At 40.3% G+C, this 12,713-nt stretch overlaps 1 protein-coding gene across 1 annotated transcript in view; it reads right to left on the bottom strand.

The window, feature by feature from the left end:
- Positions 1 to 12,713, bottom strand: part of LOC108927048 (guanine nucleotide-binding protein subunit alpha-12) — a 41,156-nt gene that overhangs the window by 13,076 nt on the left and 15,367 nt on the right. The window lies entirely within an intron of this gene.

Genomic DNA, 12,713 nt, shown 5'->3' with positions numbered 1-12,713 from the left:
GCATTACAATCATCACAACCCCTCCATCCCACAGTCCCCACTCCTACTTAATGCCACCCACATATTTGCATAGACTCAGCAGGACCATGAAAATATGCTTTAAAGATTCACAGTAAATCTGGGCCCCACCCTGGTCATCCCAGAGCTCTGGAATTAAGGTTACGCAAAATATAAATATCCCCCTAAGTATGACTTTCTCTCTCAGGAAGAAACGCAAAAAAATGTGATCCAACATAAACGGCCTGAATCTACCACAGTCTCCAGTAACAACAGATCGAGCACAGAAACCACCTGACTCTCAAAAAAGACCGCAGTGTTTGCTTTGATGTTTTAGACAGCGAAGACAAGCTCAACACAAAGTGGGGCGTCATGGTATTTGGGAAGTTGCGGTTGATTTAACCGCCCTTTCCAATAAAACATCAAGGATGAAGTGAATAAATGATACATGCCAGAATCTGTCTAGATGGTAAATAATGGATAATGTAGCCCCAGGGGACTTGAACTATACGTCGGATAATTTCCCTGACTACATTTCAGCCGGACCTTATTCAGGTGAGCAAAGCTATCTGAGAAAGTCCGGAGCTCTGACCTCACCATTCAGAAACACTGGACCACAGAAGAAACAAAGTAGTGCCAGTACTATAGTTAGCTGCCTCGTGTTTTGGAAGCTGCCAGTCTGACTGGTGTTACAGTCTCTAGAGGGTACAAACAGACCCAGAACCACAACAGGCAATGATCAGCACATATATGAAAAATATTCCATGTATACAGGATGGGAGAGAACTGGGATGGTGATGTCCAAATTCTCTTTTAACTCTGCATCCCTCTAGTCATAACATTGGAAGCTCTAGTGTAATTCTAGTGCTGTGGATGCTCTTACATCCGATAAGGTAAAGCCTTTGCCGAAAAATACCTAAATTTCCAAAAGGTACAATCTCCGGTATTAACAGCATCAAACTAATCATGGACTGATTGCTCTTGTGTGTTGGACACGAACATTGTGCTGGACACATTCACATAAATCCTGTCTACTCAGGATCTGGTGGAACTGCATAAATAGTACAAGAAATTCTGTAATTTTGCAATTGCACCAAAATAAAAGCAGTCCCTCTTGAGCCAGTTATTTAAAAGGTAAGTTTTTACTTTAAAATGCAGTAATCCACAGCCACAAAAACACACTACACTTCAAAACCGCTTTCCACGTGTGGATGCATATCAGATATGACGGGATAGAACTTTGTCAGATTTCTCTCGAATTTGTTTCGCATCGTAGCAGCTCCATCCTTCAGGACAAAGACATGCAGAACAGGGCAACACACAAGGACTGTAGGACAAGAAAAAAATAGACTATTAAAAACTGCGTAGACACAGTATTCATAAAAACGTTCCAGTCCCTTTTGCTGGAACCTGCACTTATTAGCAAGCGTAAATATTCTGTAGAAGGCAAGCTTGGCCAAAAATCCTTCACTCTGTCTGGTACAGACTAAACCCAAGTCATCCTACAGCTTCTCGTGGAAACATTAAATTGGCAACAGATTCTAAAACATATACTGTTACTGTAAAAGCAAAACCTAGCATATGGGAAATTGGTTAATGGTGGGAAATTTAAGTTTCTGTTTTTTTTCTTTTTAAGAAGGAAATCCTCAAACAAATAAAAATGTCAAAACCCCAGGATGCCAAATTAATGAAGCAGTTGAAAGAACAGATGTAAAACCTGTTCGGTCAGAACTAACACTTTCAAAATGTTTCTTCCATGGTATATTTAAGGTAACATCTCTCCGACTAATACCCTAGAGAATATTATACCCAAGTCTACAGTCTGGATAGTGACACAGTAATCTCTAAACAGACCCCCTGTCTTGGCAGATAGTTCTCGATGTGGATGACAAAGTACAGTCCTGTGTGGCCCACAGCAGACAGAAAGAGTCTGTAAAAAATTGGATGCCTGCCTTATCAGACACTACGATATGCTGACACGTGTATATGACAGAATTACATTAAGATTTAAGAGAAACAATGAGTGTTGATATACGCACTATTTTCGTGTTTTAAATCATTCTGAGCATACACATCTATATACAGAGATCAACTAAAGTGCATAGCCAATAACTACGCAAATACACGTGAACCTCAAAGCCGACGATACTCTAGTAAAACTACGCAGTAGCTTTGAATCATTGCGCATTCGTGATGTAAAACACCAAGTATCTGTGTCACCCAGCCTTGTAACTGAAGGCCATCCTCCAAAACAGTGCAAAACAGACAGCTGTTCTGGGCCTGAGTCATCCGGAGCTCTGCTTCGCAACCACGTCAAGACTTGGTGCACAATGGAGCATTGTTGTGTACCGTACACACCCTTGGAGCAGAACCAGGGGAACAGGAGGGGCTTTTTTTTCTAATGGAGACAACTGCATGGGAATCCATTATTTAACCCTTTGAGCTACCCCAGTGTTGAAATACTCCACTGTAGACATTTAGAGGTTTCCCTTTTTTTTTTTTTTTTTAACAGCAAAAAAAAAAAAGAAAAAAAAAATTTCTATCTGCAGTAAGACTAGTAGCATTTTTCAAGTAAACAGAATAAATAACTCAATACGGAAAATACACCAAATTTCGAGCATCTAAAGAACAATCCGCGACACAACAGGAAGGCTGCTGACAAAAATGTGAGTCAAACGCGCCTCATGGTAAAGGAGTCCAGGATTAGACGAACAGTAACCTGTTAACGCAGACGTATTCCGTTACCGTCTCTTCGGCTCTCGGCAAACACGAATACTGGCACACCTGCAAAGAAGGTATGCATCACAAGCGCCGATTGCCTTAATCTCCTTCACGTAGAACTATTTCTCCCGAGCGCATTGCACAGACTATGGCTGCTTAACTCGCAGCCTTACAGGGCCAACTCCGGGGAGGTTTTTAGTTCCAATCCGGCAGTAAATCACCTGATTCAACTTAGTGCCTTGACTGAATGCGCTTAACTATGTTTCTGGGTTTGCAGTCAAGTAAGGAAAGGTGAAAAACCTGATAAGAGTAAACTTATCATGACTGTGTGTCACATAGCATTGGCATGCACTGAATTAATAATAATAAAAAAATCATTTATGCTTGAGAAAGGCACTTTATTTCACTTGGAATGTGTTACGAGCGCTTATCTGTGTCCTCCTCGGAAGCCTGCTCACGATATAGTCTAAGCAGCTGCAGCCAGCTCCGTACACAAACACTCCCTTTCCATAACATTTTTCAAGTTGTTTGCTTTGGACTTTCTATCTGAGACTATCAAACACATTAAATTGCCCTTGGTGGTTTATTAAAGGAAGACAAAGGTAGCCTCAGGAAGTCTTCCAGTGACTTGATGGCCAAAGGAATGTCTTTTATACATTGTTTCTTGACCATAGGGACAAGCACTAGTAAGTTTCAACTATTTAGCCAGAAGCCATTTATTTAAAATCCTTGTGTTGAAAATTCACTGAAATAATGTTCACTTGTGTCTTCACTGTAAACACTATTTTTTGTGATCATCATCACTCCCCCGGCCAAAATACTGATTTGTAAATTCTCAAGATCAAAGCTCATCACATTTATGAAACGCAAAACTAAACCGTATTTCTGCCACCCAACAAGATCTAAATGCTAACAAAAGCCAGAGGTGCTTTAATAATTGTTTCACAAAATTCCATAGCAAAATCTGAATTGAATGAATGACACCCAGTCTCGAAGGCTAAAACACTGGCAGAAAAAATGCACTTCTCTATCCCTCAGACCGGGAAAATCCTGAGCAAGTTCATTCACATATGCCAAACAACTAATACTCTGATCTTTCAGGGTCTTTACCTCCTATTCAAAGGTTTGTGTAAAGCTGTCCTTGTTAATAAGATGCGTGGGGCTGGTTGCACTTAATAGTCTGACTGTTTTTTGGGACTATGCATCCTTGACATAATTTTCTCATAAAATACCGAGAAGGGCATTCACATCTGACATACACAGTCGATCCCAGATGGACATTTGGGAAGTGGCCTACGGGGTGTTTAGTGGGGCCTCAGGTCAGAGGGTGAAAAATGTCACGTTGCCAGCAGACTAAATCTTGGGGGACCCATTGGGCTGTTTACCGCATTAGCCGGAGGAGGGTGAATAAGGCCAAAAGAATGTCTCCACTTCGGCGCCTATTCACTGCCAGTGTACCCAGATTAAGGGGCTTTTGCAAAAGGAATGTTTGAAAAGATTCAACAAGTGGCCACAATGCATGAATAAGTGAGAAAATGTGAAGGGGGTGGGTGCTTTGGAAGGTCTGTCAGGCCTACGTGATGCTGGGCAAAACCGAGCGCACCGCTCGCTGCAGGATGCCTCCCGAGCTTCACGGCTTCTTTCCTAAAGTCAGGAACTGAAAGGACTTCAAACCCCGCACCCTCCACAAACACCAACATGAATCAGCAGAGCCTGGCCCTGCCTGGATGCTTTCATTGGCCGTGGCCCAAAGCTGAGCAGCATGAGATATCCCCGTCCATGCTGAGACAGCCTTCCAGGGCTGGGAGGAAAGACAACAACAAGCTGCTGCGTCCGCAACTGAACACCAACAATCTGTAGCAAGATGCAACCCCCCCCCAACCTTCCTGATGTTCCAAACTGATTGATACAATCCTATCTCAAAAGAAGGGGATGAAAAAAAAAAAGGAACTGCACAGGAAAGCGAAATATTTCTGAAGGCACCAGAAGTTTCTTGCTTTTGATATGCTATGTTGACCACGCAGAATAATCCCCAGAAAAATGACAGAAAAACTACGTAGGCATAAGGTCTGCGGAACATGCAGTATAACCCACATAAACCAAGAAAGTATTTCCATGTGTGTATTTTTAAGTCTGAGTGGTGGCTCTTGGTCGTTCCCCAGTGCCGCTGGGAGTCTCTTCCATTTCCTTTTCCCCAGCACCCCTCTCCTCTGTGGGAGGAAGGGGGGGTCCGCAGCTAATAACAGTTTAGTTCTAATGAGCCTCTACCTGGAGCACAGCCAAGTACAACCAAGAGCCTGTGCCTGGAGGCAGAGCCTCGTCTCACATGGTGCGCAAATAAACACAAATACACACATGCAGAGAACTAGACGCACAAGTATACGCATACATACAAAACACAAACAGCATCCCCCACCCCGCAGAAACGCACACAAGCCCAGAGGTATAAATTCAGACAACACAGTACAACACACAGCGCAATATTTGTTTGTCACTATAAACAAAGTAATGCTGGACATAATTACAGTGTAATTACAGCATAACAAGAGGTGAAAGACCAAGTCTAGCCATACAGACCCTGTTCTATTATATAACAAAAATAACAACAGCATTCAAAGTCTGCTTTTTGCAACTTTACAAATGGTTTGCAGAAGACATTGTTTATCTGAACAGTTGTTACTTCTCAGTTACAATAAATAATTCAAGTCAGTCACTGCCACTAGTGACTTTTTCCCCCCATTCTTTTTTTTTTAAATCCTTAATACTTTTATTATATTTGTTACATGAATAAATAATTTTTTCCCCCTGACATGCATTTTATTATTACAGACATGTTCCCCTGCCCTAATCCCACTTGTTCTTGAGATGTACTATAAAGGCGAACGGTGAGACAAAAAGATGCGTTTGGGAGTGCAGCAAAAGTAGGATCTGGGTTCCACGATCTCAGCAGGAAAGCCTGGGACATGAGCACCTCCTGTCAGCTGCTCAGATTTCCTCAACCTAACACTTTTTGTTCACATCAAAGCCATGAGCACCGTGATATTCTGAAGTTTTTTTGTAAGTGTATATTTGAGATCTGGGATGTCGGGTTTCCTGGGTTGCCACCATAAGAGCAGATGACACAGAAATATACGTATATGCAGCCTTCTGCAAACTTACTTAGACATAGTGTTTGTGGTAAGATGCAAAAGGTGTTAAGCTGCACCTAATGAGAGATATGCATTACTCGGGGCTAACCATAACCCAAACCCATACATTTTACCATGTTAATCACAACAATCCCTCCAAAGTTCCAAAAGATGAACCTTTCATACTTTCCCCAGTAAAAAAAGAAAAGAAAAGGAAAAAAAAAAAAAGTCAAACAGTCAAAATAATTTTTTTGGTATGGAAATGTGCAGGTCTGCATTTTTCATAACCTTGAGGTGACTTTTACATCCCTCACAAAAATGGAAAAATCCAAACACACCTTGTGGGGACATCTTCATATTGTCCTTTTTTTATTTACAGAAACAAACAAAAACAGACATGCTGACATTTGTATTTATTTCTGCCTTCACCTTATGAGTTTTTTTTTTGTTTAAGTGTCTTCACTGAGGTTTCGAAACAACCTAACTAGATTTGTACTATAATGGAAGTTTTGTTCACATAAAAATGACCAATTATTCTTTGCAAGCGAACAAATGTTACTAAAACTCAACGAGGCACATTATTACCTTACTATAAACTGACAAGCTGCTAGGCTTGGCCAAACACCACTAGCTTTTTGGTAGCCGCACTTTTCATGAAAATTATTCTAGCTTTCTACTCCAAAACATCACACGTGTCCTGCCCACAATACCACAAGCCTCTAAGCAGAGCAGTATTTGTGTCCAGTCACATCAACACCACATTTTGCTCACTTTTAATATTATTCCTAAGCATCTGTCTTGAAGGCAACTGGTTCTTTAAGAAAAAATTCAGACGGTAAACAAATATTTGTCTTCCTTTTCCAATTTTCTGAATGCAGTGAAGTCAAACGCATGTCTTGCGCCACTTCTGTTAAATGAAGTAAAACAGACCAACATATAGCAAAGGCATGTAAAATGCAAACAAGTGCTTTGCACAATGGAGCATGTGGAAACTGGAACGAAGGATGACTGTGTCCAGGCCCTGCGGTGAATTCTTACAGATTTATCGAGGTGACTTCACGTTTCCCCGAAGGGAACATCTACATTTATAACAGCTGTGACATGCAAGTGCACACAGGAGCGCCGATATCCCAGGGAATCCTTGGCTTTTCCTATCGGAGGGCAAATCAGAGTGAGCCTTGTTTATGCTTATACTCAAAGCCATCTTGTGTCCTCTCCAAAGATGGGTGGGATCTGTCGCCTTGTGCAGTATGCAGACAGCAAACTGGGAAACACAAACTCTTTCCTCTGTGGGAATGAACAGTGTATTATAACATCCCTGTGCTTCACTCCCATCCACGAAAAGACAGGGTAAATACTAAGGGAAGTGTCAAACAGTTAAGCAGTGGTTAAAACTACTAAACTGTGTTTCAACAATCACTTAAAAGCACAGTAGATGTTCGAGGAAGGTTTTGAGAAATAATCCCCTGCCCCCATCAATGCGGCCTGAATGTCGAAAGAACAGCATGACAGCAACTTAACACGATGTGCAGGCTGGCAAGATCATGACTCACTTCCCACAGACCCTAGATAATAGCCATATTTGCACACAGTATATGTATCATTAAACAGTACGACGAATTCACTTAGAGGCAACCCATCAAGCTAAAAACACCCTCGTTGACATCCTCTTGGCTCCGTAAATGGGAATGCATTATAGGCGAAACGCCAGACAAATCCGAAGATGAACATCTACGAGAGACTGCTATCCATACATTTCTTTCGAAGAAGTTCACAACAGGTAGCATATTTATCATCATCATTCTTTCAGCTAACGGTCCTCTCCCAGTGGTTCCCCTGAGCTTAATCTCTCCACTTTCAGGCATAGGATCAATCCAAGAAAACAGCCGCCTCTATAACTTATACGTGATAATGGCTATCCGATGCTCTGCTCCATAAACTCTTAAGGAACAATTCCACAGTAGACAGGAAGTGCCAAGCTTAAAATATCCAATTACTTGTGCTTCTAAAGTAACATCGGCAACCGAATCATAGGTTTCTGGCAAGTCTGACCTAAACCACATCCAAGTGCCACAATTCACTTGTCCAACAGCAACGGTTTCATTCAGAAAGTGGAGCGCAAACATGTAGGACATCTCAGGCACAATTCTGTTAAACTCTTGTGTATAACTCAGTACATTAATATTAGTAGCTAGTTAATACGTTTCACTAAAATTGGAGTAAAATCATCCGGCAGTGACTGTATCATGCTGAGAACCACCCCACACTGTTGCCTGCACAAGGAACTAAGGTGCAAACAAACTGTAAAAATGTGGAATCCCTTTACTTATTAAATCTTAAAAACTTATGACAATATAGCAACGAAGAATAAGCACAGTTACACCTGTCCAATCCCCTGACTGGGATGAGTGGGTGAAACATGCCGAGTGGTACTGGTGTGGAGAAAAGACATCCGACCGGCAGGAAGTGCACATGTCAAAGACTCTCACAGATTAGCAGTGACCAGGAATGTAAAGTGCACACGTGTATGTGGGATGTGAGGCCCGGGTTGACAAGGCGGACGTAATAGCCGTCCCCTCGAGTACGGACAGCCGAAGAGGGGGGCTCCCGATGTATCCATGGACCCTACAGTTGTCCCCGGAATATTAATGAGAGTTTCCTGCATTAAAAGCGGTCTGCTGCCCAAAAGACAGAATGCTATTTATTTATGTAATTAGCCATTTATGGGATCTCAGATGTTCTAACAAGTAGCAGCCAAAGAGCTTTTGTGAACATAAGCAAATGCAATCAAAGCAAAGAATGAGATAGGGAATACAAAACCGTGATCAAAACTATTTTTCTGTAACAGTGCACAGCATTTTCAGACCATTGAAAGAAAAAAAAAAAAAAAAAGGGTTGTTAGTACAGCAGATGAATGTGTTGCTGGTACAGCAGACTGTTGAGATCAAGTAAAGTTTTTTTAAAAAAAAAAAGAAAAAAAAAAGGTGCTTGAAAACAAATTCTGGAAGATTTAATGTTTTTCGTGCTTATACATTTTTGCAAAAGTGGGAATAGAAGACCTGCACAAATACTACATCAAACCACCTGCTGTGCAAATTTTGTGAGCCAAATGTTCCACAACAGAAAATAAAGGCAAATATTCACATGAGTACAGTGTCTGCCAGCTTTTGCAAAATGTCCAAAGCTCCGACAGGACAAAACCATCCTCACTTTTAAAATGCTTAATTTGAGCATCCTTAGACACTATACATTCAGAGAAGATACCTGTGATTGAGAAGACCACTTTCAGAAAGCACAGATGCTTTTCAGTTGCGGTAGGCCATAAAGATATACAAGAGAATTGCCCCCGTGTCTTACATAAACGACCGTGAAACGAGAGAAGACCAGTCCAACGCAGCGTACGCTACTGACGGACTAAGCACACCGTTAAAAAAATACAGCAACAAAACCATAGTGAAAATATTCCTTATTCCATACGTTGACTTCCTCCAGCAAAGACAATTAAGTCTCTCAATCAGAGAAACATTCAGCTCTTTTTCATGGGAATATCTGATGTCGAAAATAAAACAGCAGAAGGAAGGCACGCAGAAATGCGAGTCTCCGAACCCTGTTTTCCTCAGTAGGGTAATGTCTTTTCCCTATGTTCCATCTCGTACTGTAGATGTGTTCTAAGCCAACATCCTCTGACTGGCTGTGGCCTGGGCTGAGGGCCCACTCAGTTCCCACATTAAAGAAGGATGTGAAGGAGCTGCTGCAGAGACCCCATACACAGCTTTGAGGTCCCACATATATCAAGCAAATGAATCACATGTCCGGGGGCCTGTACCCATCAAGTCCAATAGCGCGTCTCAGCACCGCATGCACCATAGGGTGAATATTATATAACTGTTCTATCATACCAGATAAGGAAACTCGCATCGAAAAGCCAAATAATTACAGCAAGACATTTTGACATGACTGTAACTCATAATAATGTGCAGCTAAAGCGTAGCTGTACTGCAATACCTTCGATTGTTCTGTAAAGCAAAATGCAAAAACCAAGGAAATACAATAAATCTGTGCATTTTTCATTATCAAATTTGAAAAAATGCTCCACTTCCATCTGACATGATATTTAAAAAAAAAAAAAAAAAAAAAATGCAGAACTTTTCCATGAGGTTTACCTGCTAACAGTAAGGTTCAGGTTAACCTTGGTAAGAGGAGACAAAGTTAAAATAAAACAGTTGATGAATGAAAGGGGATGTGTGCAATATGTCAGGAGGAAGAAAAAGTTTTGTGATTTATGGCATCACAGCATATGAATTGTAATGCAAATCAAAATAAACCAAGTCTTAGTAAAAAGAATACATTTGAAGATGTGTTTTATGGCATGTCCACCTTGGCCCAGTCCTTTCCTGGCTTGAAAGTATTAAGGAGGAGTCAGTGTCAGAAGAAGAGAAAAACACTAAGACAATATTAGTAATTCCAAGTCACTGTATTTCAGTGCTTTCCAGCAGTAGCAACTGAAAACATCATGATCATGTTAGAATATGACAAGACAAAAAAAAACCGATGCACTGTGATTTCTGTACAAAATTGAGCCGTGAAACAGTACTATTAAGATTAAACCCCACTACAGTCTAAACATTTCAAGATAGGTGTAGTTATAAAATACGAAAAAGCGAAAGGAGAAAATCGATACAAATGGTGTTACTACTGCATTTGACCCTCCAACTCCAGTGGGAGGGAGCATCTCACACTGTTGGAAGAAAATAGGAAAAAAAGAAATCAAAAATGAAATACAGGATGTATGACTTGTACAAGCAAAATTTCATTTGCCAAATTTCTTTACAAATCACTAGCAAAGAAAATGTCACGAATGTGTCAAAAACCTATGACAATTACACAGGAAGAACTGAGTTCACTGGTTGCAATTCAGGTTAAATTAAGGCCACGATGTTGGCAATCATGTAGCAACCATCAATATTTAATTGTCGATGTGAAGATGCATCAGCAACTGACTGTCATTCTCTATGCTCTACTCCCTGTTCTCAATAATAGAGCTATTGTCAGGAGAGCCATGGCAGATACCAGCCTGTCATTGACAAAAACATTGTAAGCAGTGATCTGTGTACAACAGGAAAGCCAAAAATAACAATTAAAGGTATGGATGATGCTAATGATCAACTGCAACCAATTCAGACTCTCATTGCAACTAACTGACAAAGCAGTCCCAGCAAAGGCTGAGATACAACGCTCTAATCTGGCATGTGTGTAATTAAGTCATTAAAGTTGTTGTTGTTTTTGCTACAAATAATAATTATAATATAGACGCAGTACGGAAGATTTCTACAGATATTCTATTAAAAAAAAACTTATGTTTACATTCCCTAGGAGAACACAGCAAGGCTATTTGTTTGTCAATTACCATATTATTTTTACTCTCTTTATTCCCCCAGTGCTGCAGACCAACAAAATGTTAAAATAGTACTACAAATAAAATGCAAAACTAAACGAATGTGACAATACTATTCAGCTTAAAATTATTTTTCCAAGATGATAAATACATAAGAGAACTAATTCATATGCAGTGCACAAAGTTGCAAGCTCAGAGGCATAATTTCTTCTGCCACATCGTCAAAGCTGGCTTCAGCAGTAACAAGATTACGTTCAGACTGACATGTTATTTCACGGTCTTTTTATGCCTCACCGAACGGATACAGGTCAAGAGCAAGAAACTGCAAAAAAAAAATAATACTACACAAGAAGATCTCAGCACTCAAAGAGGCACCCAACAAAAGGAAACCTGAGCTTACACAGTATTTATTTTATTAAAAGACTAGAAAAAACACCAGTTATTTAATTACAGTGATTTTATGCCACCAAAACAGCATCCAGTCCCATCTCAGCCCGCCTGCTGCATTTGCATAAAAAAAATCTGTCATCACGATTTGCACTTATGTGCTACTAACCTACATGCAACTTCTCGCCGCTGGTTAATATTTCATATCACTAACCCATCTCTATGCTACACAGAGCAATCTCCATTCCAGACACTAATTAAACTTTAAGAAGACTGCTCCGTGGAGAGGTCTCACAAGTCGAAGGCCTGCCCCAACCCCACTGACAGCGTCCCGAAAATACCCACACACACTTAAATGTTTTACCAGGAAGCCCTGTGTCATTTTAATAACTTACTGCAGAAATACATTTTCCATTTTGTTTTATTAAAGAGTCGCTCCATCTGTCTCTCACTCTGGTTCCAGAGTATCTTGAAGTGAAGAAACCATGAGCTGTTTATAAATTAAAAAAAAACCTTCCAGCTTATATTTTAAACATAAACATAAACTAATACAGCTACTGGACCTAAGGAAACTTCATTTTACATTTATTCATTTAGCTGGCGCTTTTCTCCAAAGCAACTTACAATGTTATTTACAATTATTTACCTGTTTACATAGCTGGTTATTTTTTACTTGAGCACTCTTAAAGTAGATACCTTGCTCAATGGTACTACAGCTAGAGGTGGGTTTAAAACCTGTGACTTCTGAGTCCAAATACTCTAAATACTACACTGCCAGCTGCCGCTGAATTTTACACTGAGCCACAAATATCCTGACTTTCCTTCACGCTGAACCACTAATATCGCTCAGTTAAATTGTTTAAATTATCATCATGGCAGTCAGAGAAATGTGCTATCGTATGTGTAATATGTGGTAAAATTTAATTCATTTCACAATCAGCATTCTACTTTATCACCATAATGGTATCCCCATAGCACAATTCAAAAAAAAAAAAAAATCATTGTGATGATGACTTTGATGACTGAAATTAGCAGCCATTTGTCTTTCATTTTCATTTAACCATGTCATCCGAGAGAAGAAAAAT

The sequence above is a fragment of the Scleropages formosus genome, chromosome 20 (assembly GCF_900964775.1).
Source record: "Scleropages formosus chromosome 20, fSclFor1.1, whole genome shotgun sequence".
In the NCBI taxonomy this organism is placed as follows: domain Eukaryota; kingdom Metazoa; phylum Chordata; class Actinopteri; order Osteoglossiformes; family Osteoglossidae; genus Scleropages; species Scleropages formosus.
Note: the sequence above shows the minus strand (reverse complement) of the source record. Positions and strands in the feature narration are given on the sequence as shown.